The following is a 15252-nucleotide window of genomic DNA, read 5'->3' on the forward strand; positions in this document are numbered from 1 at the left end:
AACAAAACAAAGCTCCTAAATCACGACGCCCAAGACGTTGTGAAGGGTCATTTCCATTCTGTCCAAAGCAACAGTTGGCTCCCATGAGCCAAACCAACACAGACAAAAGAAAATATAAACTACTGCAGAATCTTCTATTCTACAATGAGCAGGTTTCACCAGATTCCCCTTAAAAGCTGAGCACTTCAGAGGATCTTTTTGAGTTAGGAAGGACGCTGGGTGGTTATTTTTTTACAGTTAGTACTAACTTTGAAAGCTTACAGAGCTTGTAATAACATATAAAAAAACAGAGAAAGGTCTGGTCATGAACACTATACAACACCAGCTCTAGTTGAAACACTACTACCTCACTATGTTGGGTTCGAAGTAATTCTAAGCCCAGCCAGAGTTAATACAGTACAGTAATTGTCATTTCCTATGGTAACAGCTACAAATTGGGGGCTGAACAATGTATACTGTTAACAAAATATACTATACATTACATACACTAATACTTATGTCCAAACACCCATACTAAGCCTTTAAAATGTGTACACAGGTAGAAACATATATACATTGTTGAGTGCAGTAGCCGACCCACTAATATCCTCTAATCCAGAGGTCACAACCATTCCAGATAGCATCTCCATGCCTGCTGTGGACAGCCCTCACTTATTACCTGGAATATAATCATCTCCCATCTCTCGTTGCCTCTCCCTCTGGCTACACACAGGAGCACCTGCCAATCACAGTGGCCGCTAATGCGCTCCATATGAGACCCAACAAGTGGGGAATTCTGGAAATCCCATAGTCTGCCCTTATATTTACCCTCCTGATAGGCAGACAAATTTCCTTATTGACACGAGTAATGTGGTGATCGGAGGCAGACGACAGAGATTCTGTGTTTCTGTTTTCCACTGTGCAAATATTAATTTTGAAGTAGTAGTGAAGGAACAACCGAATGGAAAACGTGATGCAGATCGGTGGGGTCTGCGGGGTCCAGTTGAGACTTCTTGTTTTGAAATAATTAAATGTGATCTCCCGTGCCCGAAATCCTGGGGGGTAAGGGAACATAAGCAGGTGAAATGAACCACATAATTGGAAAATTCAGAGTGCAATCCAAAACTAAGTGGCCTTCTGAAGCCATACTATGGTGGGCACAACAACTTTAATAAATAGCTGCTGGGCACTCCAGGTGGGTTTGGAAGGGGTGTTGCTCTGCTGTCCTGTCAAAGGGGCCCAATGTTTCCAGGGGTCGCAGAGCGTCCACTGAAAACGGAGGTGACACAGAATGTGTTGTCAAGCGTAAATCCCGATGCAGAAGGCCCTCGCAAGATGGGTGTCCATATATCAAAGGTCTCACTGACTCGGGCTGCCATTTGATCTCCGCTCAGGAAATTCAAAATTCCAGGCAGATGAGGGGTGAAACTGAGAGGCCCTTAAGCTCAGCTTGTGCTAGTGATTAGGGGCAGCTGTTTCGATTCACATTTCGAAGGACTTGAACTCTGCAACCTGCCACATTTTTACATGGATGACTGGGGCTCGGACCGCGGAGAGAGAAAGGTGATGGCATTGGCCAAGATAGTAGCATGAACAGATGATACAAATGTAGTTCCTGAGATAATCAGAGATAGCTTCAATAATTTGAACAATGAGAAACTACACTCATGTTATGTACCCTAACCCATATAATATGATATTATTTATTAAAATACTGAGATCCACAAAACAACAACAAAAAAACTATTAAGAATTGCCTTATTTTTATTTCAAGGTGAGTACACTGCCATGCCTTAGAATACCCACCTCTAGCAGCACAGGTTAATAGCCCAGGGGTAACAGAGGTACAGTAAGGACACTGCAATAGGTGAAAAGATGTGAAAAGTGAAGGCTGAAATACGTGAAGGATGCACATGACAGATGCAAAGAAAGAGAGGAGTGATAAAAGGTAGGACACTGAGTTAATCAGGGAGGGAGAGGTGTGTGACAGACACTGAGAGAGTGGTGCAGGCACATAAACGATTAGTCCCAAACATGAGCTGACAGCTGGATGCCTGACCTTGGCGGGATGTCAGCGCAACAACCCCCAGCGTTCATTTACATCCTCCCCATGCCAAGTCATTTAGACACCATTCTTATTCGAGTGAACGGGAGGGGCACGAGGAAAGAAACTCCGGGTCAGCTCCTTCTCAAAGACCTCCACCAGGCGGCTAAGTTTAGAGGTGTCGCTTAAAACAAGGTGCATTGGCAGTAGAGACAACTTTCACACCCGTCGGGGGCCTTTTGAGCACAATTCACAATCGGGGTAACATTACTAAGTGTCATTGATGGGACGCTTAGAGGTGCTGGTGATGAGAGACTCAGGCCCTCTATGGATTATAACCTCCATGTGAGATGGAGGGATGCCCATCTTAATAGACCACGATCCCCATGGTCTTAAACTGGCCTGGAGGTCAAAGAGGTCAAGGAGGAGCACACGACATGACGGCTCTGACTGACAGGACGCCAACATCACCACTAAACACGTAGGGTCTATCTACCTCTTCATATTCAAGAAATCCGTCCATACAACATTACATCTAAACCTAGCACAAGTTCTCTGATGCGAGAGCAATGACCTTTCGCTCCTCTTTAACCTTTTGAACTTACCCTTCTACACCTACCTGTAGATAAATCTAAACTAATGCTTGTCTTATCAGGGAGCAACAAGAGGAGGCACTGACCTTTGACCTCCACTAGATCCACGCAAAGTGATTGTTTGAATACACTATCAAGGATTTAAGGCTCATTGCCCAGATACTATTTGAGGCCGTAAAAATCTGGCAAAACTACCTTATTTTGTGGTCATTCCACTTTTCATATTACACGTTTATTACATTATGTCACACACTAACAAAGTGCAGCCTTTAAAATCGCAACATGAAAGCAATGAATGTCCAAAGGCAGATCTGAACAGGATCAGACTTTCAGGCTCTGCGAACCCTGCTTTGCCAAAGGAGAGCGCTTGTCTCTGCCAGGGCTTTTTGCCTTCCGTGTGCTGTGGGCCGTGCCCCGGATTTATGGCACATTTCACACTCCACCGCCATGCAGAAACGTAGTGATCTGGACCCAGCACTGGGGCGTTAATTGGTCAACCTCTGCCAAAAAAAAAAAAAAAAAAGCAAGACAAATAACTCATGACCGTCTGGGTTTTTCCAGGGGTATTGCACATTACAGGCCTTGTTTCAAGGCTTGCGTTTTACCAGTGCACGCATGTTTTGTTTGTGCTTGTGTGCCACCAAGCACACAGCCCCGAGGTTGAGTTACACTCACATCTGACTGCGACGAGCGGAGCAGAGACGTGTCTGTGTGTTGGTCAGTCAGCTTGTTCCTGCACCTGTCTGCACACTCAAGTGTACATGTGTGGGAAGGGGTTGTATTCAGAGGAGCAGCCAGACAAACCAGTAGGACTGTTTAAAGCCCAACACTGACATGACGAGTGTGTCAGCGCGATGCTACAGATCCACCGCGGTGCGCGGTGTTCTCCTCACTGAGCACCACAACTGCAAAAGACATCTTCTGTAACAAACCCTTATTCTCCTGTGCTCATGTTTTCCATGTCTCTGGGCTTCCTGCACAATCTGCTGTGACCATTTGCATTACGCTAAAAATACACAAGGAGAACTAATTTCACGGCAGGTGAGAAGACGTGACCTTCTCGTCTTGGCTAAAATAAACTGTGTGTGACAGTGAGTCCGAGTCGGACACTGTTTAAGTCCAAGTCTGTCATCAGCTCAGATGCTGCATGTTCCCACACTTTCTATTTGTTTCCTCAGATGCCACAACAAGATGTAATTTCGCCACACTGTGTAACAATGCTTGTAATCCTGACACACTGTCAATTAACTCCGTAAGTGTGGACATTGTGAGCTTGGTTAACCCCAAACGTTAGCCGCTAACACGGAGCAGCACATCGGGCACGTGGTCTAATCCACTAACTCAGTCCAGTCTTGTGGCTCTGTAATTCCTCCAACTTTATTGTGTTAGGGCTAATTATTTTTAATGCGCTGTGTTGTAAACTATTACTTTAGGAAGACTCTTTTCCAATCACCCATGGGCTTGTTTATATAAACGGGTAAATTAGTTAACGACAGTCGGGCTGCAGCCCTCTTATTCATCTAGTCAAAGCGTGTTTGTGCAGTTGCAGATGGGCAGTAAATCAAACTCACTGTAGCATTAAAACGCAGCCGAGTCTCGGGCTTTTTGTTTCCAACCCCAGATTATGTACGTGTTTGACCCTGAACGAATGAAGCGCACTCCACTTTAAAAGACGCTGCCACTGAAGTTGACTTTACAATCACAGATGTACGTTACTCGATACCCCGGCGGAGCCGCAGTTCAGCACAAACAAGCAGCATATGTTCGGGTTTGTTTGTGTGGACGCTTGAGTGCAGGTCTACGTGCGTCGCGCTCGTTGCGAGCGCGAGGAGAGACGGGGGAAAAAAGTACGACTGATTCTAAAAATGTATCCTTTGTCTCGTTCTGGCAGTCTCGCTGCTTCTCCATTGACGCCAATGTAGCGGTGACAAAAAGAACCATTGATATAATCTTCGACCATGACAGGCATTAAAGGGCCTAATTCTGCCCGCTTCTGTATTAGGCAACTCTAAAGCTGATTTCAATTGCCAGCTCCACAGTGGGGGGGCAGCAAGGAAGCAGACAGACAAGGGAGGAAGGAGAGAGGCAAGCGATATTTTGCTGGCAGGCAGAGACGAGCACCCACCCTCCGTAAACTCAGATTAGGGGGTGGATCAAAGCCTGGATTTAATCTGGGCCACTGGGCAAGGGTGGGGATTACGGCACCATGGCACTGTGTGGCACAGGTTTGCCCTCACCACACACACACACACACACACACACACACACACACACACACACACACACACACACACACACACACACACACACACACACACACACACACACACACACACACCGAACACGGATGCATGTATTAAATGCATACACATACTGCACTACACAGCAGCTTTTGAGTTTAAACCTCAGCCCATCCTTTAAGAAAGGCCCCAGGCAAAAAGAAAACACTGGGGGACTGTGACATTGAAGGAAGATGCAAAGAAAGAGTGTTAAGGGTTAAGAAAAAAAAAAAACTCCACAAGCCCAGCTGTCCACCCACAACACAACCTTAAAACACTGCACACGCCTCACTTACAGTACGTATCTTTACATACATGTACGCTACTGCACAGAGTCACATGCAATCGCATTGCACTTATCACACACACTGTTGTATAAACGAACAAAGGATAAGAAAAAAAGATCACCTTCATGGACTTAATTAATATAATGCATACTGAATATTTTGGTTTTGTGGGTTAAGTGTGATACGCCACATGATTACCAACAGGCCACAGTACTAGCAGTAGACACTGAAAGGCATTAGTAATGTGTCTGTGTATCTGAACACACTTAATAATGAGCAGGAGTTTAAGTAGGAGAGAAAAAAGTGCACTTATTATTTTAACATTAATACGGAGGAATGTTGTTTTTCAGACATTTTTGTCTCGCTAAGACCTCCTCTTGTTAGAGGTGAACTTCACAAGTTGTTTTGATCGCTGAGTCAGTTTGTAATGTGCCTTTAGGGTGTATCTGAAGTCAGCCATCCTCCAAATCTACCCACGTACCCCTAAGGCAAAGCTCTGAATGTCTTTAAAGGAGTAATGGGGAGACGTGCCAGTGTAATGTACTGTGCTGACTTCTCCTCTGTCTTCCTAGACTTCTCCCCTCTCTCCTCCTCTTTCTCCGACACGACGCTTCAACCAGCACATGTACGACGTGATTGACTCTCACACATAAAAGCAGACCCTTGCTTTGCTGGTTTTACTTGATTAAAGTGGGAGCACTGGGGTCTTGGCTATCCTCTGTCTGGGACAAAGAGTAATATTTGTGGGGTCCGTTCTCCCTCAAAGACCCTCTTGTCAGGGAAAGCCCAGAGAGAGCACTGGGGGAGCACAGACCAGCTAAAGGCCAGGCCATTTATCATAGTCCACCAAATGAAAGAACCCAAATGTCTCTTTCTTCCTCCCATCTCTTTCTCTCTTCCCATCTCCGCCTTTCGGCTTTCTCCCTCTTTTTTTTCCACTCTCCTTCCCCTCATCTTCTTTCCTCCCCTTTGTCCAAATCCAGTGGGAGTAGGGTAATAGCAACTCGCTGTTGTTGCTCGTAACAGAGCAGAGATTGGTGGAGCTCCTTGGAACCGGGCCCCTTTCACGCTGGGGTCCTGGCGCTTTTTTTGTGTGTCGCTGGGTGATTTGTCAGGCTACGGTGGCAGAAGTCGAGCCCCTGAGGTTGAAAGGCTATGACCCCAGGAGTGCTGTGTGTGTTTGTGTGTATGCGAGCGCGTTGAGTGCTAGAGAACCGCCCAGGGCTCAGGTCTATTATGGCCCCGGCTCGAAATAATGGGCATCCAGCCTGGGACAGGGGACCACAAAGGCCTCATTTGCATACTTCAGGTAGACACACTGTGATAGGAACTGACAGGGGCGTGATAGACTCAATGGTAGTGGGGTATGGTGGAGGGGCCAGGCTCTGAGTGTGTTTCCCAGTGTGTGTGTGTGTGTGTGTGTGTTTGATAAAACCTATACCACTTGCCTCCACTCTTCTTGGCCCTGACTGAGAAAAATCAATAACAACTCTCCCAACATAATAAAAAAACAAAATGGTAAATAATGGCTTTGTTTACCCATCTGTGTCTATGCCCCCTCTGTGCCTTTGTGTAGGCTGCTGGCCCGCATGCGAACAGGGCAGAGGGCACGCACACAATAACGCTGATGGCTGACACCCCGGGCCAGCTCCTAGCCACGATCCCTTTCCTCTCCGCCGCCCCCTTTTTCATTAGAGGAGGAAACACTTTCTCACTAGCTTTGTTTGTTTACTGGTTCCCACTTCTCTTCGGGGAGTTAGGAACAGAAACAGAATTCGTTCTCAGCTGGCCGCCTGCCTCGTCCCTGAACGCACCCCACTTCTCCTTCTCCCTCTCTTTCTCTCAGCATCCGCTCAGCATGGATGAGTAGATTACATATGCTTCCTTTCTGAATGAGTTCACTCGTAAATAATGGATTGATTTATTGTGTGTTTGTAGGACTCTCAGGGATCCTCTTTCTGTCGGAGTGTCACCGCGGCGGTTCCGTCTGACTCCGAGGGACCGCTAAGGTGGGGCTAGGTAGGCGCTCAGCGGACGGGCAAGTGTCTGCGTTGTGTGTGAATAGACAGCGTGTGTTGACACACGAGAGAGAGAACTGTGTTGATGAAGTTTTTTCTAACTCAGCACTGTGTGAAGCTGCGGTGAAATGCTCATCAAACTCTTTCAGCCTTTTTAAAAAAATCCAGCAACCACCATCGGATGTCGGAGCTGTTTTCTAAAAATACTTGTACTGACCTCTACAATAGAATCAGGATTTTTTCTGAGAAACACAGGGCGCATGAGAGTAATGATTATAAATTAAGCCTAATAGGTAGAAAGAGAAAGTAATTTTTTTTTTTATTAAAAATCAGGCAAACTAAAGGCACAATGTTCTCTCCAGTGTAGGAATGTAGTGGTGCTGCCAGGTTGGCCAAAGGCTAAGTGACAGCGACCCTCCTGGTTCCTTGTGTGTGTGACAAGGCCTGGATGTAGTCAAAGAATGGGCTGCAGCCAAGGCTTAAGTCGATGCAATTATGTAGCAATTACTGTAATGATCTCCAATGAAACCTGCTATGGCATTGTTAGGGCAGGGACAAAAGGATGGACACTTCCAATTGTTCCACACAATGTACTCTTTTTAAATAACAGGAGAGGAAGAAAGAAAGGGCGGGAGGGAGAGAAGACGACAGGAGCAGAGGAGGCCTGATAAGAGTCAGCGCTGAAGGAGGACAGAGCTGTGACCTGAGCTTGAATTTCAGCGGCTGCAGTCTGTGCTTGTGTGTGCGTGCATGTGTAACTAGGCAGAGAAGGACTTTGATACAGTGTTTAGCAATAGGACAGAGGGATGTGGAAAAAGACACAGCAATAGAGAGGGGGGGGGGGGGTGTACTGGAAGATGAATGGCCTCTAAGATAAATGCACGCAGGCCAGAGCGGAGCGACCCCCACTCTGTTCTGCCCCACTACCATGACATCAGAACAGAAGGGGAAAACATCTCCTCTTTGTGGAACAGCCTAATTTAATTTGTACCTTCCAATGAGGGGTAAATATGTTTGAACTGTCTCGCGGAGCCTGTGGTGGCCCGATCAGGTTCTCACGGGAAACTGCTCTGAGCAGGATATCAAGCCCGCTGCATCACAACTTCACTTTCTGAACTAATCTAATTTCTGGGCTCTTCTTTTCTTTCACTGCCCTCCCTCGCTCCATCTGTTCCTGTGCTCCGCTCCGCTCCTCTCGCGAGGCTGTCACTCCCTGCTGTCCGTGCTGCGTGTCATTCCAGCTCCCGCCGTTCCCCGGGGATGATCCCCGTGACCTTCTCCCCGTCTTACTGGAATTTTGACGTCAAAGGTCCTGTTGCTAAGAACGGAGTCTTGTTTAGCAACAAATATGACCCTTTGCCTTTGCCTCGTCTCGTGCTCACACACTCTCTCGCTGTGGCTTTAAAACTTTGTTCGCTCTCGCACGTCTCCTAATTTTCTCCTGACCAGCTCTCTCCCTCTGCCCCTTGCTTTCTGTCTCTTCCTCTCTTGCATCAATGGCTCTTCCTTTCTCTGCCCCTGGTCTCGCATCTTGTCTCTCCCAGCTATCTCATGTATTATTTCAGCCTACAGGGGCTCAGGGTGGAAATGAAATATGGCGGCCAAGCCTCGACGGGCATGCTCATATTCTGTGTAATTACCTTGGGCTGAGGATCGGGGCTCAGCTCAGTATCTATAAATCTGTGCCTCTCACTCGCTAAGGCCACCTTTTGAAACCCTACCCTGCCGACGCATCGTGGTGAGACTCTGACCCTTGACCTTTCACACCGCTATGGCTGCTGGGAGTGACCTGTGACCCTGCGCTGGGCTCTCTCAGAGTCTGCTCAGTCTGACCCCTCGGAGCCTCGTGACCTCCCAAGTCACAGCTGTGCCTGATCTGTCCTTAGGGGCCGGAAAGGGACACGTCGAACGGGTCTTCTGTTTTTTTTACTTTCTTGATGTTAGCGAGTGTGGGTGTACATGTGTGCTGAGCAGTGTGAATGAGAGTGACGCTCTTTTGAGTATGTATATCCTCACATATCTACGCCTCTTGCCTGTGCCGGGACCCTCCTAGGGGAGTGTACACTTAGAGATAGGTGGGTTACCAAAACAACGTGTCCCTTACAGCCCGGCACATAGACGGGGTCAGACTACCTATCAATCATGCATACAAAGGTCATGGGCCCCTAATGGGCGTGTGTCTGTAAGCAATGCTAATGTCATCTGCTAAAAACATAGAGTCATAGATGATTTATCACACTGTATTGATCCTTAAGATACATTCACCCACGAGAAAGAAGTCTGTCACATGTGGCCGATACCGAGATGTAACAACACACAACTCCAGGATCTGCTGTTATTAGTGTGGATGGCTTTTAATGTCTGATAGCTAGTGTGGAATGTAACTCTCATTCCTCATTCTCTCCCACTCTCTTACAGTCCCGCAACTCATTCCAGTCAGTGAACAAACTCAGCTAGCACTTTGGGCCTCACACTGTGCCTGAGCCGCCCTTGCCTCGTTGCATCTTCACTTCCTGCATTCATGTTCCCTCTATGACCCCCCCCTCCACCCAGCACTGGCCTTCAGAGCCCTGTGTCCAGGCCTCTGTGACCTGCAGCTGTGTTTACTGTCAACACAGACCAGTGTTAGGACAGCTGGGAGAACAAGAGAAGGCCAGACATTAGAGAACATGAATGCACATAAGCCGGGCAGCACATGCACACCCCGAAACTGACACACATGCTAATCATGCCCCGGCACACAAGTGAAAACATCCTCAAACAAACACACCGAGGCAAAATTAATTTAATACACACACACGCACGCACGCGCGCGCACGCTTTGAAGCGCACTCCCATGAACGAGCAATCTCACCGCCATGAATATTTACGGGAACCCAAAGTCACTCAGCGAGCAGGGTTTGGAGCGCGCGTGTGACAGCGCAGCGTCACTGTCACCTTTTTCATTTTCTGTTTCTGAGCAGTGTTGAAAACATTACGGCTGTGGTGACACACCTTAGGAAGGTTAGGCCCTGTTGCGTCGCACTCAGCTTGGCAGAATAAATGTGGACGCCTGCCTGTGTGTGTTGTGCGACAGGGTACGTGGAGCTCCCGGTGTGTATTTGTCAAAAAGTGTAAAATCCTCTGCTTATCTCACACATGGAAACATAACACAAAGTTGTAAACACATACTATATTGCACCCTATCGTACTCGTTTCCTCTTCTCCTGTGCACTGGCTGATTCAATGGGACGGTTCCTGGTTCACACACTCTGCATCCTGTCCTGCACACGCACACACAAACACGCACACACACACTTCATACCAGTGCTGTAATGTGTTTCCCTGGGATTTAAACTTCCATGGGAGCCTGCAAACCCCTCCATACTTGTGGTATGACTCTCCCCATGTGTCCTGTCAGGCCTGGGAGAGAGGAAGCTCCACTAGTTAGCATCGCGAGGGAAATTCCCTCACAGGCACTGAATTCTTGTGAGTAATCCTTCGGCTGTCCACATGGACAGTACAGTTAATGATCTTATTAATGATGACTAAAAACATTAAAAGCCATTCCCATCAATACCAGAAAGCGACAATCAGCTAATGTTTACTGGTACCACTGAGTCGTGCGTTTCTCCTGATGGAGCGCCTAATCGTTCCCGTCTATATCATTTATCCCTGTGACTAACTCCATCACAGCTCCTCTGCTCTTAAAAAGGTATCGACACTCCCTCAGTGTTATTGACACAACTTATCAGATGCCAAGGAGTTTGTCCTGAGAGCATATTGACATCCTGCTTTTAGCCTCACTGATGAATTATCCTTTATGCTGAAGACACTTCAACACCTTTTCTCATTGCCAACTTCAGACGCACAGCTGGGCCAGCAGCACAGAGCCATGAGTGAACTTACATGCAACCTCATCACCTGTAAGCCAGACATGTTTTTCTCTCTCCTTTTCTATGCATCTAATGTCTCTCCATCTATATCCCTATGGTATGGTTTCCATGGAAACTGACCTTGTGGAAAAAAAAAAACTGTATCAAGATTGAGCGAGTTATTTTTTCATCCAATTCCTCTCTCTCTCTCTCTCCCTCGTCCGCTTTCTCTCTCGCTCCCTCGTTCACTGACAGTCAAACAGTGTGTGGAGCAATCAATATCATTAATCAACACAACTCAACAGCACTCAGCTCAGCGGGGAGAGATGAAGAGGCACGGGGGAATGCCAACATGTTGGCCTGGAGTAGTCTTAACCAATGATACAGATCACACATCACATGGATGGGAGCAGAGCCGAGGGAAGAGAGGCAGACGGAGACAGACAGATTACGGGAGAACAGAGGTACGATTCCAAGGTGGAGGCAGAAGGGAGCACGCAAAGAAAAGAGAGCCATGGAGGCGAAGTGATAGAGAAGTTATTACTTGGTTGTCACCTATAGTCTAAAATCCCATATGACATAAGCGGTAAAGCGGTGACGGAGGGGGAACGTTCATTTATCTGACTCGCTCCGAGGTGCGAGTACAGTCAATAGGTACAGTCACTACTACACCATCTACTGGAGCTCTCGCTGCTGCTGAAACAAATGCCTCCCCATCACCGTCCATTAATTCAAACACTAGGAACAACTGCTCAATGGTCAGCGCCACACCTAAACAAGAATCCTATTTCTGTCCGTCACTTTTCACATGTCTTATATGAAACTCAAATCTTCATATACACAACTACAGTGTTCATATAAACAATATATTTTGAAGACAAGTGCACAGAAAGTTAATGTTAATGTGTAACTCTCCTCCTCTGGGAGACAACTGAGCCCACTCATCATTTGCCCTTGACAAAACAGCACCTGCTACAGTGCTAAGTGTTTTTGTAGTGTCACAAGTCAGGGTGGGCCTGTACTGTAAAGCATAGGATAGACACACTGCTACAAGGCAGCATAGTAAAGATTCAGTCCTTACTGCTAAAATAGATTTTTTCAAAAGATGAAAAAAAAAAGTCTTCAATGAATTGAATTTCACGCATCCACTCTATGTTTGTAGTGTTTCAGCCCTGCCTCACAGAGTCAGCGCCTAATAACCGGAAAAGTGTACATGCAGATGGAGACAACCGTTAGCTGGTAAAGGAACAAAGGCGGCTTCTTACAGTCAGACTCACACAGTCAGCTTCTGACGGGTTTGAATAATAAACACAGAGGAAGAAGGTGATTTGAGTTACAGGGGTAGGAGTCAAATCGGATCATGTAAAAAAGGCGGATTCATCAATATGCTGTATTAAGTCAAGAAAGCAATTTCTATTCATAAAATCCAAATAAAAAAAGTTGAATGTGATTTCTTGCTTGTTGCTCACTCAGCCGCTCACCCACTCCCTCATTATCTCACACTTCTCTTCATTCCCTCTTTACAGTTGTTATAGCTCCTGAATAACTTATCCCTCACTGGATCGCTCCTTCCCCTGCTTCTCCTCCCTCTGAGTGTAGGAGAGATAACTACTGTGGCGCTGACAGCGGTAGTGGTCCTATACTGTGGGCCCGGGGTGGGAGGTGAGTGGGAGGCTCGGTGTAGCATGTCAGCCATGCTGTTGGCAGCAGGGCTTGCCAGCTCAACTTAGCACAGCCCAGAGTTGCTAAACAACTCCAGCAACTTAGAGGTAGAAGTTGATTTTTTTTTTTCCAGTTCGCTCACATAATGGCTCTAAGCCAGAAATGATTCAATGCCATTTATTTTTTCCGGTCTGGCTCATTAATTTCCCACATCTATATTATAATGTTCAGATTAGTATGAGGAACAGACTAGGGGAAAAAAGTCACATTCACATTTATAAAACAATAAAAAGAAGTAATAAGAAAACGGTTAAACAAATAGTTTCAGCTACTTCTTTTATTCACGTTGCTGTTTTGCATTTGTTAGTAACCTCTCAGTAGGCAAGGCCCAGAATGTAATGTCAGCATTGCTTTGTGGATCGCTGGCTCTCTCAGCTCAAAGCCGAGCATCCAGATCCGCGGGATTGGGCTGCGCCTGGTACACGTGCTCCGAGAGGGAGCAGCACATCCAGGCAGATTTAGAGGCTTGTTTGTTTATTTCCTCTAAGTGTGCGAGACAGAATGCTTCCCCGCATTAATATTCTGCATCAACTTATACCCAACAAGGAAGGGAAAAGATAGAGAGCGGGAGACAGAGAGAGAGAGAGAGAGAGAGAGAGAGAGAGAGAGAGAGAGAGAGAGAGAGAGAGAGAGATGGAGGTACGGAGGCAGACCTCCTTGCGCTGCTGCTCCGCGAGGAGGAAGATTATTTAAAGACTGATTGAGACGCCAACGTCAGACGGATTGGGAGCGTGAAGGCAATCAGCGAACAGATAAGGAGCTGTTACCTGAAGACGCAGCACTGTGCTGGCTGGTTGGGTAGTCCTCCCTGCACTGTCTGATAACAGCCTACTTTTAATGACCAGTGAAAGCTGGCAGGAGACGGACACTAAACAGATCAACCTCTCCTCCCCTCCGGCTGCGCCTGGCTCCGCTCGCTAGATATACTAACCCCCTCCTCTCATTCCATCCATCCCGTCCTCCCGTAGTCACTCTGCCCGTCCTGTCATTCCACCATCCACCTATCCCTCAAGCAATGCTCAGAGCGAGGCTGCCAACGCGCACCGCAGCCAAGAGCTATAATACATGTAAATACACGCATGCATTGCGATGTGCACAGATATCCACATGTAGGATAAACCAATTCACATGGGAAACAATGCTCAGATATTTCCTTTGATCTGCTCCTTTTTTTTATTTGTGCAACCATTAGACTTATGGAATTCATCAAACAACACACACACACATCCACTTACAGCAAACAATAATTCACACAAAAGCATTCCCCTAAACCTCTTCACTTTAAAAGGTAGGCACTTCTTGCGTTTTCTCCGTCTTGGTGGATTACAATTAGCCAGGGATTCTCCTGCAGGGCATAAATGTGTTGCTTTCAGATACAGGGATCCATTTGACTCTAATGTAATTATTGTACGGAGGCTCCTGGTGCCCTCGTCAGCCACAGATTAAGGGCGCTCTCGCCCACCACTTGCTCTCACCTTTGGCTTCTCAGCAGAAACCATGCTAAACAGTCTTACTCATCCCTCCCTCTCCCTCTCTCTCCTGTTCACTCGCTCACACCATCTGTAGCCAAGCTCCCTTCCAATAACATAACCCTCCCCAACGCCTCTGCTTTTGTCTATTTGCTCTCATCCTCCAGGCCATGTAAGCTGATAGGCTGTCAGAGGTCAGCTGGCTGTGAGTGATTGGCTTAATGGGCAAGGCCAGAGCCTCTGCCTGGGAGCCAATGAGGAACAGCAGCCTGGCCTGGACCCCCTTGTTGACCTCCGCTTGCCCACAGCAACGACGACACGCCTCTGCAAACACAGCCTAGGGTGGGAGCACAGGGTAGCTGCCAAAAGGAGCCCCCCCTCCACCACACACACACACACACACACACACACACACACACGTACAACCACTGGTGTGTAAAATCACACTCAACTTCTCTCTCACTCCCCGCTCACACATACACATGAGATTATACATCTGGCTGCCAAGTGAGGATCCCTCACATCTCTGCCACCTTTTCAGTTTCCTTTTCTCTGTGTCTTTATCCCTCTTTCTTTCATTTCCTCCATCTCATTCTCCGTCTGCCCATCGCCCCCTCATCCTAACTCTGTCTTTGTGAAACACAGTTCTGACATCAAAGTGGCAGAAATATTAATCCTACCACAAGTATCTGCTCCGAGTGCTGGGATCAAGAACCAGGTCGAGGATGGGGGGGGGGGTGCATCAGGGGAGACTTTGGGGGGAGAGACAGAAGAGGGAAAATGTATGGGGGATGTGAAGTAGCACATTCTGCAGCCTACACAACAATTATGGTTGACTAATCTCCAAGTATAATACAGGTCTCGCACATTACGGCTTGGCTTACTGCCTTGCAGTTAGCATAATCGTACATCATACCACCATACAAATGGGTTGAGCACATGACTTCGAAAATAATGGGCCGAACACTACACACTAAAACACACACTGTCTGGACAGCACAATGAAA

General features: G+C 47.1%; 1 protein-coding gene across 19 annotated transcripts in view; it reads right to left on the reverse strand.

Moving 5' to 3' along the window:
• LOC114861926 (uncharacterized) overlaps positions 1–15252 on the reverse strand; it is a 239509-nt gene that overhangs the window by 58434 nt on the left and 165823 nt on the right. The window lies entirely within an intron of this gene.

This window comes from Betta splendens, chromosome 9 (assembly GCF_900634795.4).
Source record: "Betta splendens chromosome 9, fBetSpl5.4, whole genome shotgun sequence".
In the NCBI taxonomy this organism is placed as follows: Eukaryota; Metazoa; Chordata; class Actinopteri; order Anabantiformes; family Osphronemidae; genus Betta; species Betta splendens.